Below are 17,323 nucleotides of genomic sequence, written 5' to 3'. Positions count from 1 at the left end.
AGCGTGAGAGAGAGCGCGAGAGAGAGCGCGAGAGAGAGAGAGCGCGAGAGAGAGCGCGAGAGAGAGAGAGCGCGAGAGAGAGAGAGAGAGCGCGAGAGAGGGGGGGTGGGGCGGTGACAAGGGGGGTGGGGCGGTGACAAGGGGGTGGGGCGGTGACAAGGGGGGTGGGGCGGTGACAAGGGGGGTGGGGTGGTGACAAGGGGGGTGGGGTGGTGACAAGGGGGGTGGGGTGGTGATGGGCGGGTGGGGTGGTGATGGGCGGGTGGGGTGGTGATGGGCGGGTGGGGTGGTGATGGGCGGGTGGGGTGGTGATGGGCGGGTGGGGTGGTGATGGGCGGGTGGGGTGGTGATGGGCGGGTGGGGTGGTGATGGGCAGGTGGGGTGGTGATTAGGGGGTGGGGGGGTGATTAGGGGGTTGGGGGGCTGATTGTGGGGCGTGTCTGGGGGGCGGCGGGTAATTAGGGGGTGGGGGGGTGATTAGGGGTGTGGGGGGTGATTAGGGGTGTGGGGGGGTGATTAGGGGGTGTGGGGGGGGTGATTAGGGGGTGGGGGGGTGATTAGGGGGTGGGGGGGTGATTAGGGGGTCGGGGGGGCTGATTAGGGGGTGGGGGGGTCATTAGGGGGTGGGGGGGTGATTAGGGGGTGGGGGGGTGATTAGGGGGTGTGGTGGGTGATTAGGGGGTGGGGGGGTGATTAGGGGTGTGGGGGGGTGATTAGGGGGTGGGGGGGTGATTAGGGGGTGGGGGGGTGATTAGGGGGTGGGGTGGTGATTAGGGGGTGGGGGGTGATTAGGGGGTGTGGTGGGTGATTAGGGGGTGGGGGGTGATTAGGGGTGGGGGGGTTATTAGGGGGTCGGGGGGGGGGCTGATTAGGGGGGGGTGGGGGTGGGGCTGTGACTGGAGGCAGTCGGGGAACAGTGCCAGTTGTGCTGATTAGCTGATTTGCTCTATGGAGAGCAGAGTTACACTGGGGTTAAGCAGGGGAATGTTTCCGGGGTCAGGATCGGGTCAGTAGCGAGCGCTGAACCCCATTTCAAACACAGCGATCAGGGGGAGACACTCTCAGCAATAATCAGCCCCATGGGAAGCTGAATCTTGGCAGCTAATTACAGTGCCCATCATCACTTCCTCAGGTCTCTGCCAACCACAGGAGCTGGCTTCAGTTAATCTCCGGTCTGGAGAGTTGGCGATGCAGCCCAGTGTTAACGAGGTGGTGAATCCACCTCAGCCCATTCCGGCAGCGCGGACTCCAGGCTGGTGAATGAACCGGGAAGTGAGGAGCCGCTGTTCGGAGAATGTCACCTGTCTCCCGGTTTCTGCATCCAATTGCCAGCTCACACTCTCGCCTCCCGGACAGAATGTCCCGGGTCCCAATCCTGCTCCAGAAAGTCAAGTACAAAATCTAGACTGAGGGAGCGCTGCCCTACGTTTCCGATCTGCGACCGAGGCCACACCTGCCCCTCATTGTTAAAGAGTGAGCCCCAGTTCTAGATTCTTCCACAGGAGGAAACATTGGCTGCAATTCTCCAGCCGTTTACACCCTGCTGCGTCTGCCAGCGAGGATGGAGAATGTGGAGAATCCCGCCTACGGGAACGCCGGAAAATTCCAGACATTCTCTCCACATCCACCCTGCCAAATCCCCTCAGGATCTTATATGTTTCAATTAAATTGTCTCTCGTTCTTCTAAACTCCAGTGGATACCGGTCTAACCTGTCCAACCTTTCCTCCCAAGACAATCCACCCATTCCAGGTATTAGTCTGGTAAATCTTCCTGAACTGCTTCCAATACATTTACTTCTTTGCTTAAACAAGGAGACCAATACCAGACACAATACTCCAAATACACCATACCCCAGATGTGGTCTCCCCAACGCCCTGTACAGCTGAAGCATAACCTCCCTACTTTTGTATTCAGTTCCCCTCACAATAAAACAACAACATTCTATTCGCTTTCCTAATTACTCCCTGAACCTGTACACTCACCACCCTGATTTGGAAATGTATCAGCTGTTCCTTCACTGTTCTTCAAAATCCTGGAACTCTCGCCCTAACAGCACTGTGGATGTACTTACACCATCCGGACTGCAGCAGTTTCTGGGAGGCCGTTCACCACCACCTTCTCAAGGGGCAATTAGGGATGGGCAATAAATGCTGGGTCTAGCCAGCGACACCCTCATCCCATTAATGCATTTAAAACAACAACAACACCCAACAATCGGGAGTTTCACATGAGGCACTTGTGACAGGACCTGCCTCTCTCAGCCTCCAATGAAGAACCACTTCCGCAGGTTGCTTCCTCCATGCCCACACTCTCTGGTATCTGGCACAATGCCAAGGCCACCCTCGGTAGGTGGAGACAGATCTTGGCCACCTCCCATCCACCAATGTCAACACAGCTATGGATTAACACTCGAATTCGCACACACAAACACGGGCAGCTACAGCAGAGAGAGAGAGAAGGAAAACCACTCACAATAGATCGGGAGGTCGAAGAACGGTGACGGAGGGAGGTCAAGGGAACTGGGTGGTGGCAGAGAGGGCTTGCTCTGCGGCGGGTCAGGAAGGCACTCCTCTTCCTTCTTGCATTCCTCCACGTTCGGCTTCTGTGTGGGACTGCGAGGCAGGAGCAAAACACAATTCAACTCAGACACAACAAACAAAGCATTTCAATCCCGACTAATAGAACAGTGTTGGGAAAACTGCCCTCAACACTGCCCCCACCAAACACTCCCAGGACAGGTACAGCATGGGGTTAGATACAGAGTAAAGCTCCCTCTACACTGTCTCCATCAAACACTCCCAGGACAGGTACAGCACGGGATTAGATACAGAGTAAAGCTCCCTCTACACTGTCTCCATCAAACACTCCCAGGACAGGTACAGCACGGGGTTAGATACAGAGTAAAGCTCCCTCTACACTGTCTCCATCAAACACTCCCAGGACAGGTACAGCACGGGATTAGATACAGAGTAAAGCTCCCTCTACACTGTCTCCATCAAACACTCCCAGGACAGGTACAGCACGGGGTTAGATACAGAGTAAAGCTCCCTCTACACTGTCTCCATCAAACACTCCCAGGACAGATACAGCACGGGGTTAGATACAGAGTAAAGCTCCCTCTACACTGTCCCCCCATCAAACACTCCCAGGACAGGGACAACACGGGGTTAGATACAGAGTAAAGCTCCCTCTAGACTGTCCCCATCAAACACTCCCAGGACAGGTACAGCACGGGGTTAGATACAGAGTAAAGCTCCCTCTACACTGTCTCCATCAAACACTCCCAGGACAGGGACAACACGGGGTTAGATACAGAGTAAAGCTCCCTCTACACTGTCCCCATCAAACACTCCCAGGACAGGTACAGCATGGGGTTAGACACAGGTAAAGCTCCCTCTACACTGTCCCCATCAAACACAGTAAGAACTCTCACAACACCAGGTTAAAGTCCAACAGGTTTATTTGCCAAGCCACAAGCTTTCGGAGCGCTGCTCCTTCGTCAGGTGAGTGGGAGTTCTGTTCACAAACAGAACTCCAAAGTTCAGAAACAGAAGTCCAAAGATGTTAGGTTGATTGGCCATGCTAAAATTGTCTCTTAGTGTCCTGAGATGTGTAGGTTAGAGGGATTAGCGGGTAAGTGTGTAGGGATATGGGGGTAGGGCCTGGGTGGGATTGTGGTTGGTGCAGACTCAATGGGCCAAATGGCCTGTTTCTGCACTGTAGGGTTTCTATGATTCTCTGAAACAGGGCATATAAAGACACAAACTACGTTGTGCTACCAAATAAACCTGTTGGTCTTTAACCTGGTTAGTTGTGAGACTTCTTACTGGGCCCACCCCAGTTCAACGCCAGCATCTCCACATCATGCCCATCAAACACTCCCAGGACAGGTACAGCACGGGGTTAGATACAGAGTAAAGCTCCCTCTACACTGTCCCCATCAAACACTCCCAGGACAGGTACAGCACAGGGTTAGATACAGAGTAAAGCTCCCTCTACACTATCCCCCATCAAACACTCCCAGGACAGGCACAGCATGGGGTTAGATACAGAGTAAAGCTCCCTCTACACTATCCCCCATCAAACACTCCCAGGACAGGTACAGCACGGGGTTAGATACAGAGTAAAGCTCCGTCTACACTGTCCCCCATCAAACACTCCCAGGACAGGTACAGCACGGGGTTAGATACAGAGTAAAGCTCCCTCTACGCTGTCCCCATCAAACACTCCCAGGACAGGTACAGCACGGGGTGAGATACAGAGTAAAGCTCCCTCTACACTGTCCCCATCAAACACTCCCAGGACAGGTACAGCACGGGGTTAGATACAGAGTAAAGCTCCCTCTACGCTGTCCCCATCAAACACTCCCAGGACAGGTACAGCACGGGGTTAGATACAGAGTAAAGCTCCCTCTACACTGTCCCCATCAAACACTCCCAGGACAGGTACAGCACGGGGTTAGATACAGAGTAAAGCTTCCTCTATACTGTCCCCATCAAACACTCCCAGGACAGGTACAGCACGGGGTTAGATACAGAGTAAAGCTCCCTCTACACTGGCCCCATCAAACACTCCCAGGACAGGTACAGCACGGGGTTAGATACAGAGTAAAGCTCCCTCTACGCTGTCCCCATCAAACACTCCCAGGACAGGTAGAGCACGGGGTTAGATACAGAGTAAAGCTCCCTCTCCACTGTCCCCATCAAACACTCCCAGGACAGGTACAGCACGGGGTTAGATACAGAGTAAAGCTCCCTCTACGCTGTCCCCATCAAACACTCCCAGGACAGGTACAGCACGGGGTTAGATACAGAGTAAAGCTCCCTCTACACTGTCCCCATCAAACACTCCCAGGACAGGTGCAGCACGGGGTTAGATACAGAGTAAAGCTCCCTCTCCACTGTCCCCATCAAACACTCCCAGGACAGGTGCAGCACGGGGTTAGATACAGAGTAAAGCTCCCTCTCCACTGTCCCCATCAAACACTCCCAGGACAGGTGCAGCACGGGGTTAGATACAGAGTAAAGCTCCCTCTACACTGTCCCCCATCAAACACTCCCAGGACAGGTACAGCACGGGGTTGGATACAGAGTTTGGGAATGGGATACTTTGGCATTCCCAGTGACAATGAGTGCGGTGATTTCACACTGATTTCAAATTGTTAATATTTGAATAAACAGTGCGTTTTCGTCACGACAATTGGAGGGGAAATTTCTGATTCATTTCCACAAGGGAGTAACAGTTTCCACTTCCATTACTGAGAGAACTCAGTGACAAGGAGAAGCTTACAGAAAACTGACAAATGGGAAAATGATATTTAATATTCACAAAACGCATTCAAACTTACTCTATTTCACTTTGGCTTCTCAATTAGAATCATAGAATCCCCACTGTGCAGAAGGAGGCCATTCAGCCCATCGTGTCTGCCCCAATAATACCAACCAGGCCTTATCATAGAGTGATAGAGTCATAGAGGTTTACAGCATGGAAACAGGCCCTTCGGCCCAATTTGTCCATGCCGCCCTTTTTTTTAAACCCCTAAGCTAGTCCCAATTGCCAGCATTTGGCCCATATCCCTCTATCTCCGTAACCCCACCTATTTACCCTAGCCAATCCTCCTGACACTAAGGGGCAATTTAGCATGGCCAATCTGCCTCACCCTCACATCGTTAAATTACTAAAAACTACTTTATACTTTAGAATCTAATGCACAAACATCCTCATGTTCACTCTCCCCCATCACTGACTCTTCCCCCCCATTCCCCCTCCCACACCCCATGTACACTCTCCCCCATCACTGACTCTCCCCCCATTCCCCCTCCCACACCCCATGTACACTCCCGCCCCATCACTGACTCTACCCCCCCATTCCCCCTCCCACATCCCCATCTACACTCTCCCCTATCACTGACTCTTCCCCCCCATTCCCCCTCCCACATCCCCATCTACACTCTCCCCCATCACTGACTCTCCCCCCCATTCCCCCTCCCACACCCCATGTACACTCCCGCCCCATCACTGACTCTACCCACCCATTCCCCCTCCCACACCCCATGTACACTCTCCCCCATCACTGACTCTTCCCCCCCATTCCCCCTCTCACACCCCCATGTACACTCTCCCCCTATCACTGACTCTTCCCCCCCATTCCCCCTCTCACACCCCCATGTACACTCTCCCCCATCACTGACTCTCCCCCCCATTCCCCCTCCCACACCCCATGTACACTCCCGCCCCATCACTGATTCTTCCCCCCATTCCCCCTCCCACACTCCCATGTACACTCTCCCCCATCACTGACTCTCCCCCCCATTCCCCCTCTCACACCCCATGTACACTCCCGCCCCATCACTGATTCTTCCCCCCATTCCCCCTCCCACACTCCCATGTCCACTCTCCCCCATCACTGACTCTCCCCCCCATTCCCCCTCCCACACCCCATGTACACTCTCCCCCATCACTGACTCTCCCCCCCATTCCCCTCCCACACCCCATGTACACTCTCCCCCTATCACTGATTCTTCCCCCCATTCCCCCTCCCACACTCCCATGTACACTCTTCCCCTATCACTGAATCTACCCACCCATTTAATTTTGCATCAATAACTTTTATATCTAAGGAGTCCTTTATAAATTAAACTGTAATAAAGGCAGGAATCGCTGGAAGTACTCAGCAGACTAGGCGGGAGCGGTGGAGAGAAGCAGCGTTTAGCAGCGACCCTTCATCGGAATGGAGGGAAGGTAGAAATGGGACAGGTTCAGAACAAGCCAAAGGAGGCCAATGTCGAAGATCTAAATGGGAGGTTTGTGTCAGGATGGAGAGAGCAACAGACCTAAGGTTTTGGTGACAATGAATAAAGAAACAATAGATGTGTCTCGATGAGGTGTTAAGGGCAGGGTAGGTGGCTGTTGAATGCAAAGTGAACGGCTAAAGGGAGGAACGCAAAAAAAGGCAGAAAAGAAAACATGGGAGGCAGAGCTTTCGTTCCCTCGTCATCCATGGTTCCCGAATCCTGCCATTTCTATCCGTCATTTTTCCGGGGACATGCCTGTCCCGCACTTCAATAACTGGCCTTTCGAAGCCTCCCACATGACAGACCTGGATTTGCCCTCAAACAGACGCTCCCAATCCACATTCCCCAGTTCCTGTCTAATTGGGATGTAGTTGGCCCTCGCCCAATTAAACACCCTCACCCGAGGGCCACTCTTGTCTGTATCCATGACTACCCAAAATCCTATAGAATAATGGTCGCTAAGCCCAAAATGCTCCCCCACTGAACCATCGATCACCTGGCCTGGCTCATTCATAGAAATCATAGAAACCCTACAGTACAGAAAGAGGCCATTCGGCCCATCGAGTCTGCACCGACCACAATCCCACCCAGACCCTACCCCCATATCCCTACATATTTTACCCACTAATCCCTCTAATCTACGCATCTCAGGACACTAAGGGGCAATTTTAACATGGCCAATCAACCTAACCCGCACATCTTTGGACTGTGGGAGGAAACCGGAGCACCCGGATGAAACCCATGCAAGACACGAGGAGAGTGTGCAAACTCCACCCCCAATACCAAATCTAGTACGGCCCCCTCCCTGGTTGGATTGTCAACATACTGTATCAAAAAGCCCTTCTGGACACAGTTATCTTCACATCCTCTTTGACCACAGGTGAGGCTCCAGAGGACTAGAGAATAGCCAATGTTGTTCCCTTGTTTAAGAAAGGAAGCAGGGATAATCCAGGAAATTCTAGGCCGGTGAGCCTAACGTCAGTGGTGGGGAAGCTTTTGGAGAAGATACTGAGGGACAGGATATCTGCACATTTGGAGGAAAATGGACTGGTTAGTGACAGGCAGCATGGTTTTGTACGGGGAAGATCATGTTTCACCAACTTGATTGAGTTTTGTGAAGAGGTGACAAAGATAATTGATGAGGGAAGGGCTGTGGATGTGGTTTATATGGACTTTAGTAAGGCGTTTGACAAATTCCATATGGCAGACTGGTACAAAAACTAAAATCCCATGGGATTCGGGGTGGGCTGGCTGGATGGATACAGAACTGGTTTGGTTATAGAAGACAGAGATTAGCAGTGGAAGGGTGTTTTTCAGAATGGAGATCTGTAGCTAGTGGTGTTCCGCAGGGATCAGTGCTGGGACCTCTGTTGTTTGTAGTATATATAAATGATCTGGAGGAAAATGTGGGTGGGCTGATTAGTAAATTTGTGGATGACATGAAGATTGGTGGAGTTGCTGATAGTGCTGAGGATTGTTAGAGGATACAACAGGGTATAGATAGATTGGAGACTTGGGCACAGAAATGGCAGATGGAGTTTAATCTGGACAAATGTGAGGGTGATGCATTTTGGAGGATCAAATTTAGGTGCGAATTATACTGTAAATAGCAGAACCCTGAGGAACATTAACATACAGAGGGATCTGGGTGTGCAGGGCCATAGTTCCCTAAACGTGGCAACACAGGTGGCCAAGGTGATTAAGAAGGCATATGGCATGCTTGCCTTCATCAGCCGGGGTGTTGAATACAAGAGTTGGCAAACCATGTTGCAGCTATATAAAACCTTGGTTAGGCTGCATTTGGAATATTGCGTGCAGTTCTGGTCACCCAACTACCAGAAGGATGTGGAAGCTTTGGGGAGAGTGCAAAGTTTCACCAGGATGCTGCCTGGTCTCGAGGGTGTTGACTATGGGGAGAGGTTGAATAAACTAGGATTGTTTTCACTGGAAAGATGGAGGCTGAGGGGAGACCTAATAGAGGTCGACAAAATGACGCAAGGCACAGACAGGCTGGAGAGTCAGAGGCTTTCCCCCAGGGTGGAAGTGTCAATTACACGGGGGCACAGGTTCAAGGTGAGAGGGGGAAAGTTTAAGGGAGATGCGCGGGGGAAGTTCCTCACACAGAGAGTGGTGGGTGCCTGGAACGCACTGCCAGAGGAGGTGGTGGAAGCAGGAACATTAACAACATTTAAGAGGCATCTGGATGGGGCCATGAATAGGGAGGGGATAGAGGGACACGGACCGAGTAAGGGCAGAAGGTTTTTTTTTTAGTTAGGGCATCATGATCAGCACAGGCTTGGAGGGCCAAAGGGCCTGTTCCTGTGCTGTACTTTTCTTTGTTCTATCAAACAACTTGCTCTCCATCCGAGCCCCCTGGCTGTAAGGGCGTCCCAGTCAATATGGGGGAAGTTAAAGGCACCCACCACAACCACCATGCTTTTTCCACACCTTTCCAGGATCTGATACACATCTGTTCCTCTGTCTCCTGCGGGCTGGTGGGAGGTCCCTCCCAACATTGTGATCTCACCCTTCCTATTCCTGAGCTCCACCCATAATGCCTCGCTACAAGATCCCTCCAATGTCTCTTCCCTCAACACAGCTGTGATCTGCTCCCTAAATCAGCAATGCAACTCTCACCCTTTCTGTTTCTCCATCTAAAACAGCGAATCCCCGGAATGAGAAGCTGCCAGTCCTGTCAATGCTTCAACCGTGCCTCTGTTACAGCACCTTGCCCAGGCTCCTCCTCCTCAATGTCAACGCTTCATTTAGTTATTCAATCGAAACAAAATGCGATATAAAAAGAGAACGAGGAACAGTTTCTACACGTCAAAGCTCAGACATCTGCCCATGTCCCTTTTCACAATTCCAAACTCTGATCCAACACATTTCTGGAAGATTCCATCACCAACGGTGCCTCACCTGGTCAAATATCTCCATAGTCCCTCGATTCCCTGAGAGATCATAGAATCATAGAAGCCCTACAGTACAGAAAGAGGCCATTCGGCCCATCGAGTCTGCACCGACCCTAATCCCACCCAGGCCCTACCCCCATATCCCTACATATTTACCCACTAATCCCTCTGACCTACGCATCTCAGGACGCTAAGGGGCAATCAACCTAACTCGCACATCTTTGGACTGTGAGGGGAAACCGGAGCACCCGGAAGAAACCCACGCAGACACGGGGAGAATGTGCAAACTCCACATAGACAGTGACCCAAGCCAGGAATCAAACCCAGGTCCCTGGAGCTGTGAAGCAGCAGTGCTAACCACTGTGCTACCGTGCCGCCCTTATGTTAACTCTGCCTATCTCAGCTCTAAAACTATCCCAACGATGGAGCATTCACAACTCCATGAGCTTTCCACAGATTCAAAACCCTTTAGAACTTCTCCCTATCCCAGTCCAGAATGATTGGCTCCGAATAGGGAGGGCCGAAGGGCAGGACAGCCTCCAGACAGGACAGCCTGCAAGTCCAGGAGGCAAGTTGTGGGGGTTACTGATAATGTGACATAAACCCAACATCCCGGTTTAGGCCCAAGGCGGCCTTCACAACACACGACAGCGCAGAGTCGCTGAGCAGAAACTGATAGCCAAGTTCCGCACACATGAGGACGGCCTAAACCGGGATGTTGGATTTATGTCACGTTATCAGTAACCCCCACAGCTTGCCTCCTGGGCTTGCAGAATCTCACTAGCTGTTCTGTCTGGAGACAATACACATCTCTTTAACCTGTGCTTAATGCTCCCTCCACCCACATTGTCTGTATCTTTAAGACCTGGCTGGCTGTAGAGATTCGCATTCTAATTAGAAATCATAGAAACCCTACAGTGCAGAAGGAGGCCATTCGGCCCATCGAGTCTGCACCGACCACAATCCCACCCAGGCCCTACCCCCACATATTTACCCACTAATCCCTCTAACCTACGCATCCCAGGACTCTAAGGGGCAATTTTTAACCTGGCCAATCAACCTAACCCGCACATCTTTGGACTGTGGGAGGAAACCGGAGCACCCGGAGGAAACCCACGCAGACACGAGGAGAATGTGCAAACTCCACACAGACAGTGACCCGAGCCGGGAATCGAACCCGGGACCCTGGAGCTGTGAAGTATTAGTATTCTGTAACTTGATTTTGTGTCTCTGTGCCCTGTTTGAGAGCAGATATCCACTCCATCTGACGAAGGAGCAGCGCTCCGAAAGCTTATGGTATTTGCTACCAAATAAACCTGTTGGACTTTAACCTGGTGTTGTTAAAACTCTTACTGTGTTTACCCCAGTCCAACGCCAGCATCTCCACATCATCTCAGGAAGCAGAGGGTGGCTGAGTGACTGGAGGGCGGTATCTAGTGGCGTACCACAGGGATCCGAGCTAGGTTCCTTGTTTGTGGGAGAATGATAAGAATGTTTGCAGATTACACCCAGATTGATAGGGTGGTTAAATAAGGGAGTATTTAATGATTGGCAGGACACTGGGACGCTCAAAGGAACAGAGGGTCCTTGGGATACCTGTCCACAGCTCCCTGAAGGCAGCAGAGCAGCTTAATAGGCTCTGAACCCCAGGGTCTCACATCCGCAGGGGCACACACCCAGGACCCTAGGGTCCCACACCCTGAACCGCAGGGGCCCCCGCTCTGAGCTACAGGGGCATACACCCAGGACCCTAGGGTCCCACACCCTGAACCGCAGGGGCCCCCGCTCTGAGCTACAGGGGCACACACCCCGGACACCAGGGTCCCACACCCTGAACCGCAGGGGCCCCCGCTCTGAGCTACAGGGGCACACACCCCGGACACCAGGGTCCCACACTCTGAGCCGCAGGGGCACACACCCAGGACTGCAGGGTCCCACACCCTGATCCGCAGGGTCCCACACCCTGAACCGCAGGGGCCCCCGCTCTGAGCTACAGGGGCACACACCCAGGACTGCAGGGTCCCACACCCTGAACCGCAGGGTCCCACACCCTGAACCGCAGGGGCCCACACCCTGAACCGCAGGGGCCCACACCCTGAACCGCAGGGGCCCACACCCTGAACCGCAGGGGCCCACACCCTGAACCGCAGGGGCCCCCGCTCTGAGCTACAGGGGCACACACTCCGGACACCAGGGTCCCAGACCCTGAACCGCAGGGTCCCAGTCTCGGACACCAGGATCCCACCCAGTCTCTGGCGAGTCGTATGAGCTCGGCCTGGAGTGGGAGTCGGAAGAGGGGATGTGGGAACATCAGGTTCTGCAGGAAGTTGGGTGGCTCCCCGGTTTAGTGAGGGAGGAACCGTCGGTGGTCAGAAAGAACATTCCAGAGACAGAGGGAGTAGGGAGAGGGAGGTGAACACCAAAGCAGATCATCCTTGTTAATGAATTGCTAACTGTGACTGAGTGGAAACATACCTCCAAACACAGGCAGCAAACTGGTGATTGAATCCTCACTCAGTCCATGCAGCTAAACATCTCCCTCAACTCCCAACTTCCCTGAGCTCCCAACTCCCAGATATTGTCCCAAATTCCAGCTCCAACACAAACGAGCGAGAGGCAAGTCCAGCCTGGTGTATTATCCGAGTTACTGGGCGCTTCAGTGATTAGCAGAGAACAGCAACTTCCTGGTTAGTGTGACTGAGGGGAGACAACTTCCTGCGGCAGATTTATAAACTTCAACAAATCCAAACTGACAATCCTCATTGAGAGACAGAGAGAGAGACTCCAACACTCATCCAAATACCCCCACTGCACTGGGACAAAGGACAAGACAGCACCTTCTCACAGAACAACTGTCTTTGACAACAACGTGTAAGCAGACCGAATCGTGACGATGATGGATTTATACATCACCACCAACGGAATAAATCATCCCAGAGCTTTCACACAAATCATACCCACTCTCTTCACTCTATCCCCTTATTTTCTGCCATTTTGTCTGTTCCCCTTCTCTCTCTCGCCAGCGTCTTACACAATTCCTCGCCCAAGTCTCGAACACCCTCTTTCGCGCGCTCTGCGCTCCCCCTCTCTCTGTCCCGCACTGTCCCCTCTCCCTCTCCCAAAAAGTACTTTGCATTTTGTCCCCCTCATCCTTTCCATTAAACACATCAACACCATTCACCTCAGCGAGTCCCACATTCTTCCCACTCCCCATGGGAGTGAGTCCCACATTCTCCCCCCCGCCCCACACCCCGTGGGAGTGAGTCCCACATTCTCCCCCCCGCCCCACTCCCCGTGGGAGCGAGTTCCACATTCTCTCCACTCCCTGTGGGAGCAAGTCCCACATTCTCTCCACTCCCCGTGGGAGTGAGTCCCACATTCTCCCCACTCCCGGTGGGAGCGAGACCCACATTCTTCCCACTCCTTGTGGGAGCGAGTCCCAAATTCTCCCCCACTTCCCGTGGGAACGAGTCCCACATTCTCCTCCACTCCCCGTGGGAGCGAGTCCCACAAGCCCTCCACTCCCATTGGGAGTGAGTCCCACATTCTCCCCCCCGCCCCACTCCCCGTGGGAGCGAGTCTCACATTCTCCTCCACTCCCCGTGGGAGCGAGTCCCACATTCTCCCCCTCCCCATGGGAGCGAGTCCCACATTCTCCCACTCCCCGTGGGAGCGAGTCCCACATTCTCCCACTCCCTGTGGGGCCTCAAGTTGACGCAGGGTGGGCGCTGGGAGAGTGAGCGGGGATGCGTTGGGATAGCAGGTTTGCAGAGGTAACAAACGAGGGTTTCAGTGGTGGATGAGCTGAGACAGACACATCACATGACCCCATCCCTTCCCACAGGCCAGGCAACCTCCTCACCTCGCTAAACACCACACAGACCCACACCCAGCTGCAAACAACCGGCCCAGTGCTCTCCCAGTGAAGGTGGATTTCAAATGGCGAGGGAGCGAGGGGATTGGGAGAGGCAGGGAGTGAATGAGCAAGTGAAGGATGGATGGAGAGATGGAGGGATAGGGACATAGAAGATAGGAGCAGGAGGAGGCCATTCGGCCCTTCGAGCCTGCTCCGCCATTCATCACCATCATGGCTGACCATCCAACTCAATAGCCTAATCCTGCTTTCTCCCCATGACCTTTGATCCCATTCGCCCCAAGTGCTATATCCAGCCGCCTCTTGAATACATTCAATGTTTTGGCATCAACTACTTCCTGTGGTAATGAATTCCACAGGCTCACCACTCTTTGGGTGAAGAAATGTCTCCTCACCTCCGTCCTAAATGGTCTACCCTGAATCCTCAGACTGTGACCCCTGGTTCTGGACTCCCCCACCATCGGGAACATCCTCCCTGCATCTACCCTGTCTAATCCTGTTAGAATTTTATAAGTTTCTATGGGATCCCCCCTCATTCGTCTGAACTCCAGTGAAAACAATCCTAACCTAGTCAATCTCTCCTCATACATCAGTCCCGCCATCCCCGGAATCAGCCGGGTAAACCTTCGCTGCACTCCCTCGAGAGCAAGAACATCCTTCCTCAGAAAAGGAGACCAAAACTGCACACAATACTCGAGGTGTGGCCTCACCAAAGCCCTGTATAATTGCAACAACACATCCCTGCTCCTGTACTCGAAACCTCTCGCAATGAAGGCCAACATACCATTTGCCTTCTTTACCGCCTGCTGCACCTGCATGCTTACCTTCAGTGGCTGGTGCACAAGGACACCCAGGTCCCGCTGCACACTCCCCTCTCCCAATTTACAGCCATTCAGGTAGTAATCTGCCTTCTTGTTTTTGCTTCCAAAGTGAATAACCTCACACTTGTCCGAATTATACTGCATCTGCCATTGGTTAGCCGACTCACCCAACCTGTCCAGATCATTCTGAAGGATCTCTGCATCCTCGTCACAGTTCACCCTCCCACCCAACTTGGTATCATCTGCAAACTTTGAGATGTTGCATTTTGTTCCCTCATCCAAATCATTCATATATATTGTGAATAGCTGGGGTCCCAGCACCGATCCCTGCGGCACCCCACTAGTTACTGCCTGCCAATTTGAAAAGCACCCATTAATTCTTACTCTTGGTTTTCTCTCGGACAACCAGTTTTCTATCCATCTCAATACTCTTCCCCGATCCCATGCACTTTCATCTTGCACGATAATCTTTCGTGTGGGACTTTGTCAAACGCGGAGAGGGCGGGCAAGGGGGTGGCGAGAGAGGGGGGGGGGAGGGGTGGGGGGCGAGAGAGGGGGGGGAGGGGTGGGGGGACGAAGGAGGGGGGGGTGCCGAGGGGAGGGGGTGCCGAGGGGAGGGGGTGCCGAGGGGAGGGGGTGCCGAGGGGAGGGGGTGCCGAGGGGAGGGGGTGCCGAGGGGAGGGGGTGCCGAGGGGAGGGGGTGCCGAGGGGAGGGGGTGCCGAGGGGAGGGGGTGCCGAGGGGAGGGAGGGGGGCGAGGGAGGGGGGCGAGGGAGGGGGGCGAGGGAGGGGGGCGAGGGAGGGGGGCGAGGGAGGGGGGCGAGGGAGGGGGGCGAGGGAGGGGGGCGAGGGAGGGGGGCGAGGGAGGGGGGCGAGGGAGGGGGGCGAGGGAGGGGGGCGAGGGAGGGGGGCGAGGGAGGGGGGCGAGGGAGGGGGGCGAGGGAGGGGGGCGAGGGAGGGGGGCGAGGGAGGGGGGCGAGGGAGGGGGGCGAGGGAGGGGGGCGAGGGAGGGGGGCGAGGGAGGGGGGCGAGGGAGGGGGGCGAGGGAGGGGGGCGAGGGAGGGGGGCGAGGGAGGGGGGCGAGGGAGGGGGGCGAGGGAGGGGGGCGAGGGAGGGGAGCGAGGGAGGGGGGCGAGGGAGGGGGGCGAGGGAGGGGGGCGAGGGAGGGGGGCGAGGGAGGGGGGCGAGGGAGGGGGGCGAGGGAGGGGGGCGAGGGAGGGGGCGAGGGAGGGGGGCGAGGGAGGGGGGCGAGGGAGGGGGGCGAGGGAGGGGGGCGAGGGAGTGGGGCGAGGGAGGGGGGCGAGGGAGGGGGGCGAGGGAGGGGGGCGAGGGAGGGGGGCGAGGGAGGGAGTGAGCACGGAATGAGGGGGGAGGCTGGGATTGAGCGAGGGAGTGAGCGAGGGAGGATGGGAGCGAGGGAGGATGGGAGCGAGGGAGGGTGGGAGCGAGCGAGCGAGGGAAGGAGGGATGGGGGGAGCGAGGGAGGGATGGAGGGAGGGATGAAGGGATGAGGGAGGGAGGGAGGGAAGGATGAGGGAGGGAGGGAGGGAAGGATGAGGGAGGGAGGGAGGGAAGGATGAGGGAGGGAGGGATGAGGGAGGGAGGGAGGGATGAGGGAGGGAGGGATGGAGGATGGGAGGGACTGAGGGATGGATGGAGGGAGGGAGCGAGGGAGCGAGGAAGGAGGAAAGATGTGGATGTGAACCCGGCTGTTCCTTTGTTGATAAGAGAGCTCCCTCTCTGAGGGAGCCGCACGCCCTCACATCACTTACTGTTCTCCCCGGCAGTCAATCGGAGCAGGAGGATGATTCTCCAGCGAGGTGACAATCCCCCACCCACCCCCCACTGCCCTGTCCAATCCTCCCCGGGGGGAACAGTCAGACAGGTGCGTCTGCCCTGGCTCGAACACACACACACACACACACAGGTGCCTCACCTGCAAACAAAGAGAGAGGCGGAGCCCCAAGCACCAACAGGTAATAGGCACGTCTTAAAAGGGGCACGCCACCAGATATTACACCTGGGGTGGGCCCCACTGAAAGAACCACAAGCACCTGCCCTTAAATGGAGTCAAAATGTCTCAACACATCGCATCTGACTTGACACGAAAGGTGATAATGGGTCAGGAAGGCAGGAACTGGGTCAAAGGGGAGGGTTCTGAGGAGTATGTTCGAGGAGGAGGGAGTGGAGAGGTTGAGGGAGAGAATTCCAGAGCTCGGGGTCAAGGCCGTCAATGGTGGAGCAATTGAAGCCGGGCAACTTGGGGAGGCACAGGGAGTGCCGCACTGTCAGAGGGTCAGTACTGAGGGAGTGCCGCACTGTCAGAGGGTCAGTACTGAGGGAGTGCCGCACTGTCAGAGGGTCAGTACTGAGGGAGCTCCGCACTGTCAGAGGGTCAGTACTGAGGGAGTGCCACACTGTCAGAGGGTCAGTACTGAGGGAGTGCCGCACTGTCAGAGGGTCAGTACTGAGGGAGTGCTGCACTGTCAGAGGGTCAGTACTGAGGGAGTGCTGCACTGTCAGAGGGTCAGTACTGAGGGAGCGCCGCACTGTCAGAGGGTCAGTGCTGAGGGAGTGCCGCACTGTCAGGGGGTCAGTGCTGAGGGAGTGCCACACTGTCAGAGGGTCAGTGCTGAGGGATTGCCGCACTGTCAGAGGGTCAGTACTAAGGGAGTGCCACACTGTCAGAGGGTCAGTACTGAGGTAGCGCCGCACTGTCAGAGGGTCAGTGCTGAGGGAGTGCCGCACTGTCAGAGGGTCAGTACTGAGGGAGTGCCGCACTGTCAGAGGGTCAGTGCTGAGGGAGTGCCGCACTGTCAGAGGGTCAGTACTGAGGGAGTGCCGCACTGTCAGAGGATCAGTACTGAGGGAGTGCTGCACTGTCAGAGGGTCAGTGCTGAGGGAGTGCCGCACTGTCAGAGG

General features: G+C 55.0%; 1 protein-coding gene across 1 annotated transcript in view; it reads right to left on the bottom strand.

The window, feature by feature from the left end:
- The window catches only part of LOC144489239 (arf-GAP with Rho-GAP domain, ANK repeat and PH domain-containing protein 1-like), a gene marked incomplete at its 3' end in the record, with an annotated part of 52,640 nt that extends 40,298 nt beyond the window's left edge, over positions 1-12,342 (bottom strand). The window contains exons 1-2 of the mRNA XM_078207084.1: positions 12,183-12,342; positions 2,474-2,613 (exon numbers count right to left, since the gene is read on the bottom strand). The remainder of the gene's footprint in view (positions 1-2,473; positions 2,614-12,182) is intronic.
- Between the last annotated feature and the right edge of the window lie 4,981 nt (positions 12,343-17,323).

The sequence above is a fragment of the Mustelus asterias genome, unplaced genomic scaffold, assembly GCF_964213995.1.
Source record: "Mustelus asterias unplaced genomic scaffold, sMusAst1.hap1.1 HAP1_SCAFFOLD_2042, whole genome shotgun sequence".
Taxonomy (NCBI): domain Eukaryota; kingdom Metazoa; phylum Chordata; class Chondrichthyes; order Carcharhiniformes; family Triakidae; genus Mustelus; species Mustelus asterias.
The sequence above is the reverse complement of the archived record's forward strand: the minus strand, read 5'-3'. Positions and strand labels throughout refer to the sequence as shown.